This window comes from Anomaloglossus baeobatrachus, unplaced genomic scaffold (assembly GCF_048569485.1).
Source record: "Anomaloglossus baeobatrachus isolate aAnoBae1 unplaced genomic scaffold, aAnoBae1.hap1 Scaffold_2800, whole genome shotgun sequence".
NCBI classification, from domain to species: domain Eukaryota; kingdom Metazoa; phylum Chordata; class Amphibia; order Anura; family Aromobatidae; genus Anomaloglossus; species Anomaloglossus baeobatrachus.
Genome location: NW_027442280.1, coordinates 129,461 through 144,274, shown reverse-complemented (window position 1 = coordinate 144,274; position 14,814 = coordinate 129,461). Strand labels below are relative to the sequence as shown.

The window sequence follows — 14,814 nt, the reverse complement described above, 5'->3', positions numbered from 1 at the left end:
GATTGCAAGATAACCAAACAAAACTTTTAGTGGATTTCTACTTATTTTATTAAATATCATCTCCACCAAACAGGACAAGCTTGCATCTGTTATAGTTTTGGAGAAAAATGTGTTCATTTCATGTATGCGCGAAATGCCTTAAAAATGGCTTTAAAATGGATTTGGAGCATGGAGACGATTATCTCGGGATTGCAAGATAACCAAACAAAACTTTTAGTGGATTTCTACTTATTTTATTAAATATCATCTCCACCAAACAGGACAAGCTTGCATCTGTTATAGTTTTGGAGAAAAATGTGTTCATTTCATGTATGCGCGAAATGCCTTAAAAATGGCTTTAAAATGGATTTGGAGCATGGAGACGATTATCTCGGGATTGCAAGATAACCAAACAAAACTTTTAGTGGATTTCTACTTATTTTATTAAATATCATCTCCACCAAACAGGACAAGCTTGCATCTGTTATAGTTTTGGAGAAAAATGTGTTCATTTCATGTATGCGCGAAATGCCTTAAAAATGGCTTTAAAATGGATTTGGAGCATGGAGACGATTATCTCGGGATTGCAAGATAACCAAACAAAACTTTTAGTGGATTTCTACTTATTTTATTAAATATCATCTCCACCAAACAGGACAAGCTTGCATCTGTTATAGTTTTGGAGAAAAATGTGTTCATTTCATGTATGCGCGAAATGCCTTAAAAATGGCTTTAAAATGGATTTGGAGCATGGAGACGATTATCTCGGGATTGCAAGATAACCAAACAAAACTTTTAGTGGATTTCTACTTATTTTATTAAATATCATCTCCACCAAACAGGACAAGCTTGCATCTGTTATAGTTTTGGAGAAAAATGTGTTCATTTCATGTATGCGCGAAATGCCTTAAAAATGGCTTTAAAATGGATTTGGAGCATGGAGACGATTATCTCGGGATTGCAAGATAACCAAACAAAACTTTTAGTGGATTTCTACTTATTTTATTAAATATCATCTCCACCAAACAGGACAAGCTTGCATCTGTTATAGTTTTGGAGAAAAATGTGTTCATTTCATGTATGCGCGAAATGCCTTAAAAATGGCTTTAAAATGGATTTGGAGCATGGAGACGATTATCTCGGGATTGCAAGATAACCAAACAAAACTTTTAGTGGATTTCTACTTATTTTATTAAATATCATCTCCACCAAACAGGACAAGCTTGCATCTGTTATAGTTTTGGAGAAAAATGTGTTCATTTCATGTATGCGCGAAATGCCTTAAAAATGGCTTTAAAATGGATTTGGAGCATGGAGACGATTATCTCGGGATTGCAAGATAACCAAACAAAACTTTTAGTGGATTTCTACTTATTTTATTAAATATCATCTCCACCAAACAGGACAAGCTTGCATCTGTTATAGTTTTGGAGAAAAATGTGTTCATTTCATGTATGCGCGAAATGCCTTAAAAATGGCTTTAAAATGGATTTGGAGCATGGAGACGATTATCTCGGGATTGCAAGATAACCAAACAAAACTTTTAGTGGATTTCTACTTATTTTATTAAATATCATCTCCACCAAACAGGACAAGCTTGCATCTGTTATAGTTTTGGAGAAAAATGTGTTCATTTCATGTATGCGCGAAATGCCTTAAAAATGGCTTTAAAATGGATTTGGAGCATGGAGACGATTATCTCGGGATTGCAAGATAACCAAACAAAACTTTTAGTGGATTTCTACTTATTTTATTAAATATCATCTCCACCAAACAGGACAAGCTTGCATCTGTTATAGTTTTGGAGAAAAATGTGTTCATTTCATGTATGCGCGAAATGCCTTAAAAATGGCTTTAAAATGGATTTGGAGCATGGAGACGATTATCTCGGGATTGCAAGATAACCAAACAAAACTTTTAGTGGATTTCTACTTATTTTATTAAATATCATCTCCACCAAACAGGACAAGCTTGCATCTGTTATAGTTTTGGAGAAAAATGTGTTCATTTCATGTATGCGCGAAATGCCTTAAAAATGGCTTTAAAATGGATTTGGAGCATGGAGACGATTATCTCGGGATTGCAAGATAACCAAACAAAACTTTTAGTGGATTTCTACTTATTTTATTAAATATCATCTCCACCAAACAGGACAAGCTTGCATCTGTTATAGTTTTGGAGAAAAATGTGTTCATTTCATGTATGCGCGAAATGCCTTAAAAATGGCTTTAAAATGGATTTGGAGCATGGAGACGATTATCTCGGGATTGCAAGATAACCAAACAAAACTTTTAGTGGATTTCTACTTATTTTATTAAATATCATCTCCACCAAACAGGACAAGCTTGCATCTGTTATAGTTTTGGAGAAAAATGTGTTCATTTCATGTATGCGCGAAATGCCTTAAAAATGGCTTTAAAATGGATTTGGAGCATGGAGACGATTATCTCGGGATTGCAAGATAACCAAACAAAACTTTTAGTGGATTTCTACTTATTTTATTAAATATCATCTCCACCAAACAGGACAAGCTTGCATCTGTTATAGTTTTGGAGAAAAATGTGTTCATTTCATGTATGCGCGAAATGCCTTAAAAATGGCTTTAAAATGGATTTGGAGCATGGAGACGATTATCTCGGGATTGCAAGATAACCAAACAAAACTTTTAGTGGATTTCTACTTATTTTATTAAATATCATCTCCACCAAACAGGACAAGCTTGCATCTGTTATAGTTTTGGAGAAAAATGTGTTCATTTCATGTATGCGCGAAATGCCTTAAAAATGGCTTTAAAATGGATTTGGAGCATGGAGACGATTATCTCGGGATTGCAAGATAACCAAACAAAACTTTTAGTGGATTTCTACTTATTTTATTAAATATCATCTCCACCAAACAGGACAAGCTTGCATCTGTTATAGTTTTGGAGAAAAATGTGTTCATTTCATGTATGCGCGAAATGCCTTAAAAATGGCTTTAAAATGGATTTGGAGCATGGAGACGATTATCTCGGGATTGCAAGATAACCAAACAAAACTTTTAGTGGATTTCTACTTATTTTATTAAATATCATCTCCACCAAACAGGACAAGCTTGCATCTGTTATAGTTTTGGAGAAAAATGTGTTCATTTCATGTATGCGCGAAATGCCTTAAAAATGGCTTTAAAATGGATTTGGAGCATGGAGACGATTATCTCGGGATTGCAAGATAACCAAACAAAACTTTTAGTGGATTTCTACTTATTTTATTAAATATCATCTCCACCAAACAGGACAAGCTTGCATCTGTTATAGTTTTGGAGAAAAATGTGTTCATTTCATGTATGCGCGAAATGCCTTAAAAATGGCTTTAAAATGGATTTGGAGCATGGAGACGATTATCTCGGGATTGCAAGATAACCAAACAAAACTTTTAGTGGATTTCTACTTATTTTATTAAATATCATCTCCACCAAACAGGACAAGCTTGCATCTGTTATAGTTTTGGAGAAAAATGTGTTCATTTCATGTATGCGCGAAATGCCTTAAAAATGGCTTTAAAATGGATTTGGAGCATGGAGACGATTATCTCGGGATTGCAAGATAACCAAACAAAACTTTTAGTGGATTTCTACTTATTTTATTAAATATCATCTCCACCAAACAGGACAAGCTTGCATCTGTTATAGTTTTGGAGAAAAATGTGTTCATTTCATGTATGCGCGAAATGCCTTAAAAATGGCTTTAAAATGGATTTGGAGCATGGAGACGATTATCTCGGGATTGCAAGATAACCAAACAAAACTTTTAGTGGATTTCTACTTATTTTATTAAATATCATCTCCACCAAACAGGACAAGCTTGCATCTGTTATAGTTTTGGAGAAAAATGTGTTCATTTCATGTATGCGCGAAATGCCTTAAAAATGGCTTTAAAATGGATTTGGAGCATGGAGACGATTATCTCGGGATTGCAAGATAACCAAACAAAACTTTTAGTGGATTTCTACTTATTTTATTAAATATCATCTCCACCAAACAGGACAAGCTTGCATCTGTTATAGTTTTGGAGAAAAATGTGTTCATTTCATGTATGCGCGAAATGCCTTAAAAATGGCTTTAAAATGGATTTGGAGCATGGAGACGATTATCTCGGGATTGCAAGATAACCAAACAAAACTTTTAGTGGATTTCTACTTATTTTATTAAATATCATCTCCACCAAACAGGACAAGCTTGCATCTGTTATAGTTTTGGAGAAAAATGTGTTCATTTCATGTATGCGCGAAATGCCTTAAAAATGGCTTTAAAATGGATTTGGAGCATGGAGACGATTATCTCGGGATTGCAAGATAACCAAACAAAACTTTTAGTGGATTTCTACTTATTTTATTAAATATCATCTCCACCAAACAGGACAAGCTTGCATCTGTTATAGTTTTGGAGAAAAATGTGTTCATTTCATGTATGCGCGAAATGCCTTAAAAATGGCTTTAAAATGGATTTGGAGCATGGAGACGATTATCTCGGGATTGCAAGATAACCAAACAAAACTTTTAGTGGATTTCTACTTATTTTATTAAATATCATCTCCACCAAACAGGACAAGCTTGCATCTGTTATAGTTTTGGAGAAAAATGTGTTCATTTCATGTATGCGCGAAATGCCTTAAAAATGGCTTTAAAATGGATTTGAGCATGGAGACGATTATCTCGGGATTGCAAGATAACCAAACAAAACTTTTAGTGGATTTCTACTTATTTTATTAAATATCATCTCCACCAAACAGGACAAGCTTGCATCTGTTATAGTTTTGGAGAAAAATGTGTTCATTTCATGTATGCGCGAAATGCCTTAAAAATGGCTTTAAAATGGATTTGGAGCATGGAGACGATTATCTCGGGATTGCAAGATAACCAAACAAAACTTTTAGTGGATTTCTACTTATTTTATTAAATATCATCTCCACCAAACAGGACAAGCTTGCATCTGTTATAGTTTTGGAGAAAAATGTGTTCATTTCATGTATGCGCGAAATGCCTTAAAAATGGCTTTAAAATGGATTTGGAGCATGGAGACGATTATCTCGGGATTGCAAGAGAACCAAACAAAACTTTTAGTGGATTTCTACTTATTTTATTAAATATCATCTCCACCAAACAGGACAAGCTTGCATCTGTTATAGTTTTGGAGAAAAATGTGTTCATTTCATGTATGCGCGAAATGCCTTAAAAATGGCTTTAAAATGGATTTGGAGCATGGAGACGATTATCTCGGGATTGCAAGATAACCAAACAAAACTTTTAGTGGATTTCTACTTATTTTATTAAATATCATCTCCACCAAACAGGACAAGCTTGCATCTGTTATAGTTTTGGAGAAAAATGTGTTCATTTCATGTATGCGCGAAATGCCTTAAAAATGGCTTTAAAATGGATTTGGAGCATGGAGACGATTATCTCGGGATTGCAAGATAACCAAACAAAACTTTTAGTGGATTTCTACTTATTTTATTAAATATCATCTCCACCAAACAGGACAAGCTTGCATCTGTTATGGGAGCCGGCCTGGAGCAGGGCTGCCGACGGGCGCCGGGAGCGGGGACCGGGCCGCCTGGGGACCGCAGGTGGTGGAGGCTGGAGACCGTGGAGCGGGGGATGTCTGCCAGAGGAGCCGGGGAGCGAAGCAGGGAAGCCGGGGAGCGTGGCAGGTGAGCCGGGGGGCAGAGCAGGGGACCCGGAGAGCGTGACAATAGGTTTCCAAAAGGTTAGAATTCTGAAAAGATTCCCTCCATACTTTTCTGAAGATGGTGCTCTAGTGTATTCAAGCGATGTTCCTGTGCTGATGGAAAATGTAACATTAAGTACAATGTGAGCGAGTGGAGACACGTCATTGTTTCATCCAAAAAGTCTGAAAGCTGTGCTACTGCTCAATGGCAGTAAGTATTCTTCAGTGTGTGTAGGGCATGTGTCGCGGGCAGAGGGGCCACGCACGCTACGCTCGGGTTCGGGGACTTCTGCTGCTGCTGCTGCTCGGTGGCTCGAGCGGAGGGCCAGATCCGGGGACTCGAGCAGCGCTCCTCGCCCACGAGTGAAAAGGGGGTGGTTTGTTTGGGGAGATAGTTAGTGACGTCACCCACAGGTCGTGGTGATAATGGGCACCACCACTGCTGGTGACGGGGATCCCGGGAGCGATGGCAGGGAGCAGCTAGGATGTTGGTTCCCCCTCCGTGGGTAGGGGTTGGTGATCCCGGGGCCCGGTGGCGGTACGGGGAGGCTGGATGGCTGGGGTGTACGTACCGAGGGAGCCCGTTTGCCCGCAGGCGCTGGCCCTTGGATCTCTAGCCTATGGCGGTGGCTTTTTATCCTCACGGTGTGGACGGTTGCCTTCTGTCGGGTCTTGGGTGTTAGGGAACCCCTGGGATTCCGGTCACTCTCGGATTTGACCATTGTCGGCGGCTCCTAGCCTGGTCAGGGTCCAATGGCCCTGCCTTTGTGCTTGGTACAGATCCGCTCACCGGTTCAGTTCCCCTCGGGTCACCGCCCGTCCCCGGTCCTACGGTTCAGCTGACTTGTACCACCTCCTGCAGACGGCCACCACCGTCTGCCGACCTTGCTGACAGTGCCTGGGCTCCTACCCAGACACTAACAGTTTCTGTCCTCTCACTTTCCACTACAAAACTAAACTAACTGCTTTTTCCCGCCTCCGGGCCTGTGAACTCCTCGGTGGGTGGGGCCAACCGCCTGGCTCCGCCCCACCTGGTGTGGACATCAGAGCCTGGAGGAGGCAACAAGGATTTTGTGTGACTGATGTAGACTATCCAGGGGAGGGGGTGTGTGTGATTTTGTGTTTGTGACTACCTGGCTAGTCCAGGGCGTCACACATGCTATGCACTTGGAAGAAAGCTGTGAGAATTTAGACTTTATTCTCAAGAAACTTAACTACAAGGAGCAGGGATGGTCAATATGTGGTGGTCTAAAAATGTTCTCATTGCTTCTTGGGCAGCAAGGAGGATATATTAAATACCCATGCTGTTCTGCCTCATGGCAGCCTGCTAATAGTCATTCATTGAAATTTCTGTTACAATCCCTAGAGGTCATTGTTATTCTTTTGAATTGCTGAGTTTCCCTTTAAGCTAAAGGTATTCTGGGTAAGGAATGCCTCCCTGAGCTGAGAAGAAGCCTGCAGCCATTTTTTCTTTGGATTTGTCAGGAAAGGACATGCCGACTTACCTCTCTGTACATTCACCCCTGCCTAGTGTAATCCGGTGAGCAAAGCAAATTACATGTGTTAGTGATAGAATCCTAGATGGAAGAGTGTAGTAAATGCATTGTACATTGTACTTCTACACCTTTAGTGTCATCCCTGTCTTGTTTGTCTAGATAAGATTTCTATGTATTGCAGATGCAGTGACCTTTCACCTACATTCTCGTAAGAACTGCATCTCATGTACTGTTATGCTATGTTAACTCTGTATTAACACTGTACTGACTGTAATCATTTTCTTGTTATAGTTTTTACCCGTATAAAACAGTATCTTGGATATACCGTATTCTGTCTTCAACTGCATCTTGGATATTCCTATATTCACTGTATATTCCATGTATACTGCAATCAAGTTCACGTTACCAGCTAATAAATCAAGGCTATTGAACTTCACAGTCTGTTTATTTGAAATGTGAACTAGGGTTTAGCTGTATGCTAGAGATTCACAGCATTACGTAAAAGAAGGCAGAACACATGCTCTAATGTCCTGATTTAAAAAAAAAAATAAATATTTTTTTTTAACCATCAAATATTGATTTTGTACAATCCATGTGTGAAGTTACATACAAGTGACATGAACAAGAAAAATACTTATTGTAACCAAAAATATTCACAATTTTATATATAAAATACATTTATTTATTGTACAGTCATTCTGCAACTTTATTAGAAATTTATTCTTGCACTTTTTCCTTTTCTCTAGATCCCCCTTTTCTCTTATAGAAGGCCTGTGGATCTTCTCTGTGAAACATCCGGCAATCATGTTCACGTTTCATTTACTTTGGTATCGTCGTTCCATCTCCTTGATATTCCGATGAAAACCTTCTTGTTCTTCCCACCAGCACCAAGGTTTTCAGACAAGTAGTCCAAATAGGAATGTAAAAAATGTAACTTCAAATTCATTAGACAACCCAAGGCTTTGAAACGTTTCAGCATGTTCTCCACGATGGACTTAAATTTTGATTCTTTGTTGTTACCTAGAAACGTACAAGACAGACACAGGAAAGGACATGATAACAGGTGTAGGGACCAACAAGGTGAGACAAGGGGTATCAGGATAGGGTCAAGTAGGTATGAATGTAGTAATGGGGCAGGCATAGAGAATTGTATGTGAATGTGAATTACAATAAATCACTAAGGAAAGGAATATGTGAGTGTGTGCCTAATGTAAACTAATATTGTACTGGCAAAATTATAGATGGAAAGGGAGAAGGGGAGGGGGGAGAGAGGAGGCTGTAATTGACTACAAGGGTATGAGTTATGAGTGATCATAGGGATAGTGTTACATAAGTGGAAATACCTATGGAGGACCGGATGTGTAAGCGCATACCTTATACAAACCTATAGAGTGCTGATGGGTGAGAGTGTGATGTTAGATATAAGACATCCTATAGTGAATAGTGAGCCGTAATCAAGTGCAACAGGGATATTTCACGTGACTATGGGAACCTGGAAGGTAAAGAAAGGGGAGAAAAAACTGTTAGACAAGGTAATCAGACATAATGTAACCAGTTGATCAGACATGATCACCTGGTTTGAGACCCCCTGCCTTACACTATATAGATATCATGTTCATTCCCCATCTATCTTGCTCAGGAGAGCATCTCCCTCCCCCGGCACCAAGAGCAGCTCATACTGAATTGTTACATTGACTAGTAACACTGCACACAGAAATGCACCTTAATATTCCACTGTTAACCCTTTCCTCCCAGCAGTAACACACAACTCCTCACCTTGATATCATGGTGATTTATGGTCAGAATGACTTCAATGCGATCAGTGATTTCTATTCTAGCTCTGCTCACATAGATTTTATATCCACACTCAACTATAGGCCGTTCTTCATATTTTGGGGGCTTTTAGTCAGATATACTAGTTTGTGCCTGTATAGTATTGGTGTAGATGGGAGTGTAGGGCATGGGTTACATGGCACTGTGGTGGAATACTGATGGGAGGTATTGGTGCTGTGTTTGATGCTTCTACTGGGTATTTTCCTACAAATACTGGAACAGCTCACTGCTTAGAATGATCCTTCCCAGCTCTATAATATATTATATATACCCCACAATGCAGGCTCACACACACATTTGTCTCAAGTGTGTTGTAGGGACACAGATACAGTCTTGGTCATGTGACTAAAGGCTACTTTACACACTGCGATATCGGTCCCGATATCGCTAGTGTGGGTACCCGCCCCCATCTGTTGCGCGACACGGGCAAATCGCTGCCCATGCCGCACAACACCGACCAGACCCGTCACACATACTTACCTGCCCGGCGACGTCGCTGTGTCCGGCGAACCGCCTCCTTTCTAAGGGGGCGGTCCGTGCGGCGTCACAGCGACGTCACTGAGCGACCGCCCAATAGCAGCGGAGGGGCGGAGATGAGTGGCCGGAACATCCCGCCCACCTCCTTCCTTCCTCATAGCGGCTGGGAGGCAGGTAAGGAGAGGTTCCTCGTTTCTGCGGTGTCACACGGAGCGATGTGTGCTACCGCAGGAGCGACGAACTACATCGTTACTGCTGCAGTAACGATAATCGAGAATGGAGACCCATGTCACCGATGAGCGATTTTGCACGTTTTTGCAACGATGCAAAATCGCTCATCGGTATCACACGCAGCAACATCGCTAATGCGGCCGGATGTGCGTCACAAATTCCGTGACCCCAACGACTCCGCATTAGCGATGTCGCAGCGTGTAAAGCCCCCTTTAGTGGGAGTGGTGTACAGGGTCTTAGCAGTAAAGAGTATTCCATATTTCTGCCAGATACCCACAGAGATATTGAAATCTGAAAAAAGAGACTTCTGCTCATTGAAGGTAAGAACTGCTCACATAGCGTTCAACTCCACAGCAAACGAGTGCTCTAGCACTGGCATCTCAGCAGGGATATTCCCCTACTACACATGTGTGTCTAGGTCACTGTGACAGTTTACAGGACATAACTCAGGGCACCTAGACAGAAGGCAGAGGGACTACTTTCTATTTCTGGTGTAGAGCTTAGTACAATATATATATATTTATACTATTACATGGGACACATGTACCTTGTATTACCATTATTCGCTGTATATGAACCCCTTTTCTCCGGGCATTATTTGTCTATAGCATTTTTCACAAACCTGAGGCAACTGAGAACCCTTCAGTGAAGGAATTCCACTAACCCTCACAATACCTACCAGGGGCCTCCCTGCAGTAACTCAGGTAGTTGTACCCATTCTCTTTCCGCATTCTATGTGTTCTTCTTCTTTCTTCTTTTTTTTCTTTTTTCTTCTTTTTATTTCTATCATGTAGTTCAGGGGTTTATAGATATATGTCCTGCATCTCATATTTCCTTTAGTGGTGCTTCTTACCCATTCTCATATCATTTACCCTAGTATTTCATGATCCTGAGGCGACTGAGAACCCTTTAATAAAGGAATCCTTTTTCACCTGAATTGTCAAGTGATACTTACCAGTGACTATCACGTAATGTTACAGGTAGTTCCATTTTCTTCCTCTTCTTTCTCTCCTTTCTTCTTTGTCACACGGTCCATTGTGTTATAGCCCACGTGTCATGATAACACTTGTACCATCTTTTCATTTAGATTCCACCTACAATTATTTACCGATTCCAGTTCTGGAATAGGCTTTCATCATCTACTCACTAGAATTCTCAAGTTCATAAGGTACTGAGACATATACATGTTCACACCATTATAAAGAACAAAGTATAAACATTGAGGTTTTTCTCACACCCATGTTCCTGTGTTCTTTGATATGATATGTGTTCATTTCCTTCACTATATAGGATTGCAAGTTTTCCATTTGTACCTTAATGGCAATGACGCTATACAATTGAACACATATCATCCTGTTATCCATATAGGTGTGTATTTACCTGCTTGACTATTTTTGGTTGTTTGATCCAGAATGTTTCTCCAGATAGGTCATGTGGAAATTTTCTTTCCTCAGTACAAATGTTTTCACTATGGCTTTGGAAAAATTTTTTGTATGTGCATCATGGTCATTTGACCCATTGTACTCTCAAGTAGCAATATATTGTACTGTTATGTTGTACTATGTACTAATTACGTGTTTATATGGTTTTGTAACCCTTTATGATCTTAGATAACTTTATCCTTGATAAAGACCTAAAAACAAGCTCGAAACGTTGGATGAATTATCCTTTTGCACAAATAAAGAATTTTCAGCATTCTAAGAGTTCTTTTCTTACGTTATTGATCACTATAGTGTGCCAGAGCTATTTCTATTGAATTAACTCTTATTTTTTCTGAGCACCTGCTATATACACAGTGAGCCAGACATATTCAATTTTCATTCAGAAGGCAGAGGGAAGCCTTAGCAGCTGAGCCTATATCTTGGCTTGTGAGCATTAGAACAGGCCGGCGATTACAGGGTAACATGAAAAATGTCCAGCTTGCATTATGACTAGAACATGACAATATCCTTTTAAGTACTAACCTATGATGCGTTCCTAAGCAGTTGATGTTATATGTTCTACATTTCATTTTCTGCATACTTTACAAGTAGTAGAATTTGCTTTGATATAGGCAACTGGATTTTCACAATGAAAAGGCAAAGGATAACGCCCGAAAAAGACGCCATACATTATGTCAGTGCCATCACTGACAAACCTGGATTGACCATGAAATACATCAATCCCCTTAAAGGTGAGTTAAAACAAGTTTTAACTAAATTGCCTTAATATTGTCATGCATTAGAATGACTGTCTTAGGTAATGATAAATATTTTCTACAGGAAGAGGAGTGTTTGCTGAAACTGAAATCGAAAAAGGGAGTTTTGTTGCAGAATATCGAGGTGAGCTCACGTATGCACTTACGATGGTAGACAACTACTCGAGATTTATGGTTGTGGTACAAGTCAAAGATCTAATGGCCCATACTGCAGCGAAGGTCTTCCAAGCACACTTATGCAGACCTCATGGCTACTCAGAGAGAGTCCTCACAGATCAAGGCACTGCCTTTGAAGCGGAAATCTTCAAGGACTTCTGCAGCTTTTACCGATGCAGGAAGATGCGTACTACACCCTACCATGCTCAAACCAATGGTTATCAACCTGCTCAGGACTTTACCCCATATTCCAGATGTGGCCTTACAAGTGATTTATAGAGGGGTAACAATACGTTGGGATCATCGGATCTAATCTCCCTTTTTATACACCCTAAAATCTTGTTTGCGTTAGAATAAACAATAACATCATAAAGGTATAGCAGTACCGTTTCAAAGTTTCGGTGTCCCAAGCAGCATTCCATCAGCCTCTGGAAGGTTCCTGGCAAATTGCACAGCTCGAAGGGCATGCTTTTGAACTCGCAGAGACCCATCGGGGTGGCAAAGGCGGTCTTCTTCCGGTCTGCCTCAGCAACGGACACTTGCCAATAGTGACTAGTGAGATCAAGGGTAGAAAAATAATTTGCAGTTGTCAATGCAGCTAGCTATTCCTCAATACAGGGGAGTGGTGCTGTCCTTCTTCTTTAACAGGACCAACGGAGCTGCCCAGAGGCTACAACTGTCACGGATAACCCCAGCCTCCTTCATGTTGCTCAACATGTCCTTGGTACACTGGTAATGTGCAGGTAGATTTGGCTTATATCTCTCTTTGATGGGTGGGTGTGCACTTGTGGGGATGTAGTGTTTGACCCCTTTTATTTTTCAAAAGTCTAGCGGATGTTTGCTGAAGACTTGCTCGTATTCTTGCACTAGCCTGTAGACCCCCTTCTTGTGATGTGAAGGTGTGGAGTCAGTGCCTACGTGTAATTCCTTACACCACTCCTCTGGCTGACTTGGTGAGCTGTCACTGAATGGGTGGGCTGAAGCAATGGTGGATGCTGCTGTTTGGATAGCATGTGTATCTACTGAGAACAGCTTATCAATGGTGGCAAATCGGAGCAGCTTAATCTTTTGCTCTCCGCAGTTCAACACTCTCATGGGCACTCTTCCCTTCCATATTAATGAATAAAACTATGATGTAAATAGCATATAGATACCCCACAAATGCAGATAAAAGTAGGTTATGGGAAAAGGGGGAAGAGAGAAACAGGAAAATAGTGGAATAAAGTATAACTTCCAGGTGGGAGAGGAAATGGCAGCACAGCCAATGGAGGTGAAGCAAGGGGAGCCTGCAACTAAAGAGTTGAGAGCGTTATCACATGGTGACTGAGCCTGATTGTAACGGGAGCATAGAGGTGCCGATCCTGTCTTACCTGCGTTGGTGTAGAAGTGGGTGTCCTGTGGTGGAGTCAGCTATGTGCAGTGGTGGCCGTGGGTTCTTTTTTGTGCGACCGTAGTAATAGCTGTGCCCACTTCCTGTATGGGAGTGGAATGCAGTGAGGCTAATGGAACGCACGCCTGCGCATTTGTGTTTAACGTCGCGCATGTGCAGAACGGAGAAAAGGCTGCGCTCACTTCCTAATGAAAGGGAGTGAGACGCAGCTGGGAAGGGAAGGGAAAAGATTAGGGTTTGGGGATGATGAAAGGGCTTTCTACGGGCAAGGATGGCAAAGGGTGGCAGTGACGGAAAGTCAGGCAGATGGTCCTGTCCTGTCCTGTCCGTCCGTCTTTTTGTATCATGAATTGGAAAGACTGCAAGGGGGAGGGGAGGTGCTTGTGCCCAAAAGGAGGAGTTATTCAGATTCATTGCAGTGGGCGGCGGCTGCAAAAAGTACCATTCTCCTTGTTTTTGCTCTGCAAAACAGCCTTTTCAAGGGTTTGGCTTGGGTGACAAAATGTCTTCTGTAGGCGTGGGTTTGTCTCCCTCTCCCTAAGATGTGTCCGGTATAGGCCAGGGTGCCACTCAAGGCCGTAACCAATTCGGGTTATAGCTTCTCAGCCTTTTGGCTAAGATCAAGTGTAGTTTCGGAGGACGCTACCTTGGTCGGTACTGGAAGGTGCCTGGGATTGCACGTCTGCCGGCCTTGAGGGAGTGTGTGCGCCTTCTGGTGACACATAGCCCTCTTGTGCCTGGACGGTTCCCAGGCAACGGGAGGCGATCACCTTTGTTATTTTGAAGTCCTACTGATAAACAGAAAAAAAAAAAATTAAATCTGTTCTTATCAGTTTAATATCTGATACGTCCCCTCTCTAGGGACCATATATTAAATGGATTTTTAGAACAAGGAGATGGAAAAAATCTTGCTCTGTCCACTCCACGCATTGACCTGGTATTGCAGTACCTCCAGGACCGGTGCACCCCTTCTTAACCGAGTTTCCAAAAGCAGAACTCAATTCACCTGATTCAAATGAGCCTCATTAGTGAATTGAAAGAAAGCAAAAACTTTATATGCACCTCAATTTGGCCAATTCACTTTTCACACTTTCACCCTTTTTTTTTATCTTTCACACCTTTTACTTGCTTTATTGATGCAAAAGCTGTGCCAAATAGCAAACTCATCTCCACTCAACTTGACCAACTCTGCTATGTCCCGTGCAGTATCTTATTCTCAGTCTTATCTAGATCATTTGCAATTGAATAGAATAGATCCCTTTTGGACACATTGGATTCAGCTGCTGCAGTGACTGCAGGTGTTAGAAGATGCAGACTTGGCATCAGGTGCTGTCTATCAGATTCCACTC

The 14,814-nt window shown here is 41.0% G+C and overlaps 1 pseudogene; it reads left to right on the top strand.

Moving 5' to 3' along the window:
* Positions 1-14,230: 14,230 nt before the first annotated feature.
* On the top strand, positions 14,231-14,436 carry LOC142265970 (U2 spliceosomal RNA; annotated as a pseudogene).
* The last annotated feature ends 378 nt before the right edge of the window (positions 14,437-14,814 follow it).